Source organism: Bos taurus, chromosome 5 (assembly GCF_002263795.3).
Source record: "Bos taurus isolate L1 Dominette 01449 registration number 42190680 breed Hereford chromosome 5, ARS-UCD2.0, whole genome shotgun sequence".
Classification (NCBI taxonomy): Eukaryota; Metazoa; Chordata; class Mammalia; order Artiodactyla; family Bovidae; genus Bos; species Bos taurus.
The window spans coordinates 49,908,370-49,919,201 of record NC_037332.1 but is presented as its reverse complement, the minus strand read 5'-3'; positions in this window follow the sequence as shown (position 1 = coordinate 49,919,201).

The following is a 10,832-nucleotide window of genomic DNA, read 5'->3' as shown; positions in this document are numbered from 1 at the left end:
GGAGTCAGACCAAGCCTGGGTTAGAACCTCACTGCTGCACCTACTGTCTGGGGACCTTGGACCAGCCACCTCATTGTTCCTTTCCATGTAGAACGGAGATGATGGTACCTCATAGAGCTGATTGTAAATATGAAACGAAATAATATATAAAGGACTCAACAACTGAAATAATCTCTAATTCATTTTTCATTCCTTACTAGTTAATAATAGGTTTAAATTTAAATATTTTAACACACAATCATTTCCATAATTTGAGAGTAATCATATGTCATGTTGGGAATGTATGTGGACAAATCTTAAAGAGTTAGACTTTATTTATTTATATGTTATTTTTTGGTTATTATATTTCTTAAGTCTTTTTATTGTGCTGAAGTACACATAACAAAATTTACCATCTTTAAGATTTCCAAGTGTACAGTTCAATGGTATTATATACAGTTATAATGTTTTACAACCATCATCACTATTTGTTTCCATAGGTTTTTCCATCTTGTAGAAGAACTGAAATTCTATACCCATTTAACAACCACTCTCCCTTTTTGCCTTGTTCCAGGTCCTGGCAACCACCGCTCTACTTTCTGTTTCTACGATTTTGACTATTCCACGTACCTTAAAGTGGAATCATACAGTGTTTCTCTTTTTGTGACTGACTTGTTTTACTTAGCATAATGTCCTCAGGGTTCATCTATGTTGTAGCATATGTCAGAATTTCCTTCTTTTTAAAGCTAAATAGTGTTCCACTGTATGTATATACCACATTTTATTTACTCATTCTTCTATCAGTGGCCACTTGGATTATCTCCACTTTTTGGCTATTGTGAATAGTGATGTGATAAGCAGGAATATACAAATATCTCTTTGTGATCCTGTCTTCAGTTCTTTTAGGTATACCCAGAAATGGAATTGCTGGATTATAGGATAATTTGGTTTTTAATTTTATGAGATACCTTCATCCTGTTTTGCAGAGTAGCTGTACCATTTCAGATTCTCACCAACAGTGTACAAACATCTAATTTCTCCACTTCCTTGCCAACACTTGTTATTTTCTGATATTTTGATAATAGCCATCCTAACAGGTGTGAGGTGGTATGTGATTATAGTTTTTGACTTGCATTTCTCTAGTGATTACTGATAATGAGCATATGTCTTGTGTGGATAAATACCTATTCAAGTTCTTTACCTATTTTGTTGTTGTTGTTAGTTACAGAGTTGATAAAAGTTGATGCTTTTTATATAAATCTGTTTTTTTTACATAATTTCCTAAAAGTGAAATCACTGGGCCAAAATGTGTACACACATTAAGGCTTTTTTAAAACTTTATTTTATATTGAAATATAAATGATTAACAATGTGATAGTTTCAGGTGGACAGCAGAGGGACTCAGCCATACGTATACATGTATCCATTGTCCACCAAACTCCCCTCCCACACAGGCTGCCACATAACATTGAGCAGAGTTCCTGTGCTCTACAGTAAGTCCTTGTTGGTTATCCATGTTAAATATAGCACTGCACACATGTCAATCCCCAACTCCCGAGCTATCCTTTCCCCCTTCCTCGTGTCCCCCACATCCCCTCCCAGCAACCATAGTTGGTTCCCTAAGACTTGTATGTCTGTTTATGTCTTGTAAATAAGTTCATTTTATATTATTTCTGTTTAGATTCTGCATCTATGAGATGTCATACAATATTTCTCCTTCTCTGTCTGACTTCAGTGGACTTAGAATTTTAGATTACTCAAGTTTTGTTGGATCACAAAGGTTGAGGTAGATGCCTAGAAACAGAATTTGGTCATAATCTATGCAAAACGTGGACTGGGGGCAATCAGAGTGAGAAAATTAACATCTAAACTCAACAAGAGTTGTCACTGAAGCGTGGAGTAAGACAGGGCAACTCAAAGAAGAGTGCTTTGTGCAACACTGTCTGATGTCCTCAGAGAGCAGTGGCTTTGATTAAGGCTGAGAGAGCGCTCTTGTATCGTCAGGTCTTTGGGCTTCTGAAAGGATGCAGGGGACCTTGGGCTCAATCAGTTGCTTTGCCTGGCTTTTTATTTTCTCAGAAATCCTATTCCTTGACTCTTGTGAAACCAAGCAACTAACATTCCTTCCAGGAGTTTTTTGTCTCCTTATTGTATGAACAGCCATAGATACTGGACAAGTGTAAATACCCACAGTTTCTTATAGCCAGAGCTCCCACAGAAGTATTCACATTATCAGAAGTTCTGGAAACTTCAAGAAAAAGGATCTTATCTTTGCATGACATTGGAAAATCACCATGGTGCGTGCCACATCATGGTGCCATGTTATCTTCTATTTGTTTTCTAGAGAACATATTTGTCTCTTTCGTTATAACAGTGATTATACGTTTTACCAGTCCCAATGTAAATGAGAGACTCAAGCTGGAATCATCAAGATTGCTCGGAGAAATATCAATCACCTCAAATATGCAGATGACACCACCCTTATGGCAGAAAGTGAAGAGGAACTCAAAAGCCTCTTGATGAAAGTGAAAGAGGAGAGTGAAAAAGTTGGCTTAAAGCTCAACATTCAGAAAATGAAGATCATGGCATCTGGTCCCATCACTTCATGGGAAATAGATGGGGAAACAGTGGAAACAGTGTCAGACTTTCTTTTTGGGGGCTCCAAAATCACTGCAGATGGTAACTGCAGCCATGAAATTAAAAGACGCTTACTCCTTGGAAGGAAAGTTATGACCTAGATAGCATATTCAAAAGCAGAGACATTACTTTGCGAACAAATGTTCGTCTAGTCAAGGCTATGGTTTTTCCAGTAGTCATGTATGGATGTGACAGTTGGACTGTGAAGAAAGCTAAGCACTGAAGAATTGATGCTTTTGAACTGTGGTGTTGGAGAAGACTCTTGAGAGTCCCATGGACTGCAAGGAGATCCAACCAGTCCATTCTGAAGGAGATCAGCCCTGGAATTTCTTTGGAAGGAATGATGCTAAAGCTGCAACTCCAGTACTTTGGCCACCTCATGTGAAGAGTTGATTCATTGGAAAAGACTCTGATGCTGAGGGATTGGGGGCAGGAGGAAAAGGGGACGACAGAGGATGAGATGGCTGGATGGCATCACCGACTCGATGGACGTGAGTCTGAGTGAACTCCAGGAGTTGGTGATGGACAGGGAGACCTGGCGTGCTGCGATTCATGGGATCGCAAAGAGTCGGACACAACTAAGCAACAACTGAACTGAACTGACTGAAGTGTATTTTATTATTTACCTTTCTGAAATGGAAATGGAAAATACAGTTGTTGTAACTTTCTTTCCTGAGTACACCTACAGAAAAGCTGTTTTCTGGTTTGTTTTTTAAATTTTTTATTGAAATACAGTCGAGTTACATGTTGTGTTAATTTCTGCTGTACACCATGGTGATTCAGTATACATACATATATATGTTCTTTTCATATATATGTTTTTTTCATTACAGCTTATCATAGAATATTGAGTATACTTCTCTATCCTGTACAGTAGGACCTTGTTGTTTATCCTTTCTGCATATAATAGTTTATATCTGCCAACTCTAAATTCCCACTCCATCCCTCTCTCACCTACCCTCCCCACTGGTAACCACAAATTTGTTCTCTGTGTCTGGGAGTCTGTTTCTTTTTGTTCAGTTCAGTTCAGTCACTCAGTCATGTCAGACTCTTTGCGACCCTATGGACTGCAGCACGCCAGGCTTCCCTGTCCATCACCAAACCCGGAGTTTACTCATAAACTCATGTCCATCAAGTCGGTGATGCCATCCAACCATCTCATCCTCTGTTGTCCCCTTCTCCTCCTGCCGTCAATCTTTCCCAGCACAAGGGTCTTTTCAAATGAGTCAGTTCTTCACATCAGGTGGCCAAAGTATTGGAGTTTCAGCTTCAACATCAGTCCTTCCAATGAATATTCAGAGTTGATTTCCCTTAGGATTGACTGGTTGGATCTCCGTGTAGTCCAAGGGATTCTCAAGAGTTTTCTCCAACACCACAGTTCAAAGACATCAATTCTTAGGTGCTAAGCTTTGTTTATGCTCCAAATCTCACATCCATACATGACTACAAGAAAAACCATAGCTTTCATAGATGGACCTTTGTTGGCAAAGTATGTCTCTGATTTTTAATATGCTGTCTAGGTTGGTCATAGCTTTTCTTCCAAGGAGTAAGCATCTTTTAATTTCATGGCTGCAATCACCATCTGTGGTGATTTTGGAGCCCCCCAAAATAAAATCTCACTGTTTCCATTCTTTCCCATTCTATTTGCCATGAAGTGATTGGACCAGATGCCATGATCTTCGTTTTCTAAATGCTGAGCTTCAAGCCAACTTTTTCACTCTCCTCTTTAACTTTCATTAAGAGGCTCTTTAGTTCTTCTTCACTTTCTGCCATAAGGGTGGTGTCATCTACATATCTGAGGTTACTTATATTTCTTCCAGCAATCTTGATGCCACTTGTGCTTCATCCAGCCCGACATTTTGCATGATGCACTCTGCATATAAGTTAAACAAGCAGGCTGACAATATACAGCCTTGACGTACTCCTTTCCTGATTTGGAATCAGTCTGTTGTTCCATGTCCAGTTCTAACTGCTGTTTCATGACCTGCATACAGATTTCTCAGGAGGCAGGTCAGGTGGTCTGGTATTCCCATCTCTTGAAGAATTTTCCACAGTTTGTTGTGATCCATACAGTCAAAGGCTTTGGCATAGTCAATAAAGCAGAAATAGATGTTTTTCTGGAACTGTCTTGCTTTTTCCATGATCCAGCGGATGTTGGCAATTTGATCTCTGGTTCCTCTGCCTTTTCTAGAACCAGCTTGAACATCTGGAAGTTCATGGTGCACATACTGTTGAAGTCTGGCTTGGAGAATTTTGAGCATTACTTTACTAGCGTGTGAGATGAGTGCAATTGTGCAGTAGTTTGAGCATTCTTTGGCATTGCCTTTCTTTGGGATTGGAATGAAAACTGACCTTTTCCAGTCCTGTGGCCACTGCTGAGTTTTCCAAATTTGCGAGCATATTGACTGCAACACTTTCATAGCATCATCTTTTAGGATTTGAAATAGCTCAATCAAATTCCATCACCTCCACTAGCTTTGTTCACAGTGATGCTTCATAAGGCCCACTTGACTTCACATTCCAGGATGTCTGGCTCTAGGCGAGGGATCACACCATCGTGGTTATCTTGGTCATGAAGATCTTTTTTGTATGGTTCTTTTGTATATTCTTGCCACCTCTTCTTAATATCTTCTGCTTCTGTTAGGTCCATACCATTTCTGTCCTTTATTGTGCTCATCTTTGCATGAAATGTTCCCTTGGTATCTAATTTTCTTGAGATCTCTAGTCTTTCCCATTCTGTTGTTTTCCTCTATTTCTTTGCATTGATCACTGAGGAAGGCTTTCTTATCTCTCCTTGCTATTCTTTAGAACTCTGCATTCAGATGAGTATATCTTTCCTTTTCTCCTTTGCCTTTAGCTTCTCTTCTTTTCTCAGCTATTTGTGACGCCTCCTCAGACAACCACTTTGCCTTTTTGCATTTCTTTTTCTTGGGGATGGTCTTGATCACTGCCTCCTTACAGTGTCACATCCATAGTTCCTCAGGCACTCTATCAGATCTAATCCCTTGAATCTGTTTCTCACTTCCACTGTATAATCATAAGGGATTTGATTTAGGTCATACCTGAATAGTCTAGTGGTTTTCCCTACCTTCTTCAATTTATGTCTGAATTTGGCAATAAGAAGTTCATGATCTGAGCCACAGTCAGCTCCCAGTCTTGTTTTTGCTGACTGTATAGAGCTTCTCCATCTTTGGCTGCAAAGAATATAATCAGTCTGATTTCAGTATTGACCATCTGGTAATGTCCATGTGTAGAGTCTTCTCTTGTGTTGTTGGAAGAGGGTGTTTGCTATGACCAGTGCATTCTTTTGGCAACATTCTGTTAGCCTTTGACCTGCTTCGTTTTGCACCACAAGGTCAAATTTGCCTGTTATTCCACGTATCTCGTGACTTCCTACTTTTGCATTCCAGTCCCCTATAATGATAAGGACATCTTTTTTGGATGTTAGTTCTAGAAGGTCTTATAGGTCTTCATGCTGCTGCTGCTGAGTTGCTTCAGTCGTGTCCGACTCTGTGCGACCCCATAGACGGCAGCCCACCAGGCTCCCCCGTCCCTGGGATTCTCCAGGCAAGAATACTGGAGTGGGTTGCCATTTCCTTCTCCAATGCATGAAAGTGAAACGTGAAAGTGAAGTCGCTCAGTCGTGTCTGACCCTTAGCGACCCCATGGACTGCAGCCTACCAGGCTCCTCCATCCATGGGATTTTCCAGGCAAGAGTACTGGAGTGGGGTGCCATTGCCTTCTCCGATAGGTCTTCATAGAACCGTTCAATTTCAGCTTCTTCAGCATTACTGGTAGGGGCAGAGACTTGGATTACTGTGATATTGAATGGTTTGCCTTTGAAACGAATAGAGATTATTCTGTTGGTTTTAAGATCGCATCCAAGTACTGCATTTCGGACTCTTGTTAACTATGATGACTCCTGCCGGGAGCCGGCATATTCCATATTGAGTGCATATTGCATATTGAGTGCAGCACTTTTCAGGATCTGGAATAGCTCAACTGGAATTCTATCACTGCCGGTAGCCAGCGTGAGGAACTCCGCCCATGACAAAGGTCATGAGGAAGGAGGCTCGGCATACGCAAAGGCGGGATCGAGCTTCAGGAGTCCCCCTGGAAATTCTCGAGCAATCTACCCCCAAAACCAGAGTCTGCCTACTTTCTGCTTTGTGCTTTCACCTACACCTCTGACTTTACGGGGGGCTGTCCCCCACTACCTCTCTGAAAAAAGAGTTAGCTTACAGCTCCAGTTAATAATTCCTGGGTGTGACAGTGTTTAACCTACAAACTCCTTTGGAAATCCTCTAGCCTGCCTGAATAGGTTTTTCCGGCCACATGTGATTGTTCAGAGCCTCCCAACTGTGAGAGGCGGGAGATGTTCTAAACTGTCTAAACACAGATTCTTTTGAGTAGTTAAAAGATTGATTAGAAATTGTATTGGTGAAGGGATTTTCACTTGTTGGGCCAATGTTTGCTGCTAAGTTTCCATATCCCTTACCTGCTGTGTCCCTGGCAGTGTATTGGTTAATATAATTGGTGTAAATAGTAGCTTTAATGTTTGTAACCTGGGACCCTTGAGTTAATTCTTTTTGTAGCCCACCACACCTTTGCGCTGTACGAATGCAACTTTATCTAATGCTTTTGGAGGGTGGCTCCTGACCAATCACCTTTAGAGAAAAATAAGTTTTCTGAAGAAAAGGTCTTAAAATGTTAACAGGCCTCCGGGCCAGAAGATGATGCAAATCACCTAAGCTTTTGCATATGATAAGTTTGCAGGAAGAAAGCCTGGTTTGCTGCAAGACTCTACCCCTTCCCCCATTATCCTCTGTGCATAACTTAAGGTATAAAAACTACTTTGAAAAATAAAGTGCGGGCCTTGTTCACCGAAACTTGGTCTCACCATGTCGTTCTTTCTCTTACCTTCTGGCTGAATTATTCAGCCTATTTTCTCCACTGAATTTCCTCACTGAGCTATCCTTATTTCAACAGCTTTTCTCCACTAAATTTCCTCACTGAGCTATCCTTATTTCAGCCTCTTTTCTTCACTGAATTTTACTGAGCTATCCTCATTCTATTACTCTTTATATCCTTAATTAACATTTAATTAAGCAATTGTTTCCTGATCTTCGCCTACGCCGTCTCTCCTTCGAATACCCTGGTTCAGCCGGGGCTGGTCCCCGGCAGACTCCTCCATTTCTTCTAAGGGATTCTTGTCCACAGTAGTAGATATAATGGTCATCTGAGTTAAATTCATCTGTTCCAGTGCATTTTAGTTCACTGATTCCTAAAATGTCAGTGTTCACTCTTAAACCATCTCCTGTTTGATAACTTCCAATTTGCCTTGATTCATGGACCTAACATTCCAGGTTCCTATGCAAAATTGTTCTTTACAGCATCGGACTTTATTTCCATCACCAGTCACATCCACAACTGGGTGTTGTTTTTGCTTTGGCTCCGTCTTTTCATTCTTTCTGGAGTTATTTCTCCGCTGATCTCCTGTAGCATATTGGGCACCTGCCAAACTAGGGAGTTCATCTTTCAGTGTCCTATCTTTTTGCCTTTTCATACTGTTCATGGGGTTCTCAGGGCAAGAATACTGAAGTGATTTGCCATTGCCTTCTCCAGTGGACCACGTTTTGTCAGAACTCTCTACCATGACCTGTCCATCTTGGGTGGCCCTACATGGCATGGCTCATGGTTTCATTGAGTTAGACAAGGCTGTGGTCCATGTGATCAGTTTGTTTAGTTTTCTGTGTGGTTTTTCATTCTGTCTGTCCTCTGATGGATAAGGATAAGAGGCTTTTGGAAGCTTCCTGATGGGAGAAACTGACTAAGGGGGAAACTGGGTCTTGTTCTGATGGGCAGTGCCATGTTCATTAAATCTTTAATCCAATTTTCTGTTGATGGGCAGGGCTGTGTTCCCTCCCTGTTGTTTGACCTGAGCCCAAACTATGGTGGAGGAAATGATATGTTCATTTGTGTTGTGTTTTAGATTCCACCTGTAAGTGATATCATAAGGTATTTGTCTTTCTCTTTCTGACTTACTTCACTTAGTATGATAATCTCAGTGTTGTTGCAAAATGTTGTTTTTCATTCTTTTTATGGCTGAGTAGTATTCCATTGTATATATGTACCACATCTTCTTTATCCATTCATCTGTCATTGAACTTTTAGGTTCCTCCCACTTCTTGGCTATTATGAATAATGCTGCTGTGAACATAGGGGTGCATGTATCTTTTTGAATTATATTCTTGTCCAGAATCCTTGTTTTTGAAAACCATATAGCATAAGAGGAATCCCCTGCTGGGCTGAAGGAGGCCTCCTTATACTACCTAAACCCCCCCAAAGTGGCTCTTAATCCTTTCCAGGAAGGTAGGGTTGGGCCTAGATTTCTTATATGTCCCTTGTTTGTTTTTCTTTTTGATTGCTCTTCTCTTGAAATCTGTTGTTTGAAAGGTTTGTTTAAAGCTTTTAAAAACTACTAGAAGCAAAGCAGGAAATGTGATAATGGATCATTAACTGAGAAGCATGTTTCTAACCAATGTTGACATTTATTCATGATGTTTTCTGTCTGTTACCATTTACTGGAACTCCACCAGGGATTTATTTTCTTTGCATCAAAGCTCTTCCCTTCAGTCAGCTTTGGCTAGGTTATACTGCTGGTTTTGTCTGTATTCAAACTTGTGATGTTTTGTTCATCATGGATTCTTTTTGCATTAATTGTGACTTTTCTAAAAACATTGCATAAAATTTCACTCATCTTGATTCCTGAGTTGTTTGAAATCCTGTGAATTTTGCCCTCAAGGAGAGTGCCTCACACCCATCACCCTAGATAACTAACAACCAAACCCCAAATCTTAGTGACTTACAAGAACAAAAATATTTATTTCTTTCTCATATTTCTTTGGGGTGACAGGTCAGCTGCAGCTTTGATGGACTCAGCTAGGCTCTGCTCAGCTGGGCTCCACATGTCTTCTTTTTCCAGAAGTGTAAAAGGGAGTTGAAGAGTAAATTTTACATGTTTAGAGGAGTTTTCCTTCATCCCAAGGTCATGTCTTTGTTTTTTTGTTTATTTGGTTTTGGTTGTTTTGTTTTGTTTTGCTTTTTAATGAGTAAATGTGTGTTCTAAGCTGAAAATCACATTTGTTTTTCTTCGCCTTCAGAGTTCTTATTTAAAATGTTTTTCTTTTATCCCAAATGATACCTCATCATAGAAGAAAATACAAATAAGGAAAAGTAAGAAATAAAAATCATATCCATAATCCAAATATGTCAAAGTCATGTATTCTCTCACATGTACTGCCAAATTGTAAATGTATGTATAATCCTTATACCAGTAAAAATTTGACTTTACATCTGAATATCTACATGTAATCTTTTGTGAGGGAGGTTGTGCCTTCTTTTCCTTTTTTTTTTTTTTTTAAACTATTAATTTTGTAATGGGGTATAGCCAACTAACAATACTGTGATAATTTAGGTGAACAGCAAAGGGACTCAGCCATATGTATACATGTATTTACTCTCCCCTCAAACTTCCCTCCCATCTGGGCTGCCACATAACCGAGCAGAGTTCCATGTGCTATACAGTAGGTCCTTCTTGGTTATCCATTTTAAATATAGCAGCGTGTACTACATGTAATATCCTTTTTAAAAAATGCTATTTTACTAACAAGCACATGGAAAGATGCTCAGCATCATCAATCACTAGGAAAATGCAAATCAGTGCCACAATATGATACCACTTCACACCAACTAGGATGGCAAGAATATAAGACAATGGAAAATAACAAGTGTTGGTGAGGATATTAGGTAATTAGAACCTTATATGCTGCTGTTAGGAACATAACATGGTGCAGCCACTGTGGAAAATAGTCTGGTGTTTCCTCAATAAATTAAACCTAGAACTACCATATGACCCAGCCATCCCATGCCTAGGTATGTACCCAAAAGAACTGAAAACCAGGTGTTCAAACAAAAACTTGTACTCAACTCTTTGTTGTGGCATTATCCTTGGGAAATAATCTGATTATCCATTAACAGATGAATAGATAAATGAAGTGTATCCATAATAAGAAATGATTGGGTTATAAAAGGAATTAAGCACTGATACATGCTACAACGTGAACGAACTTTGAAAACACTATGCTAAGTGAAAGGAGCTGGACACAAAAGGTCACATATGATTCCACTTATATGATACGTCCTAAATAGGCAAA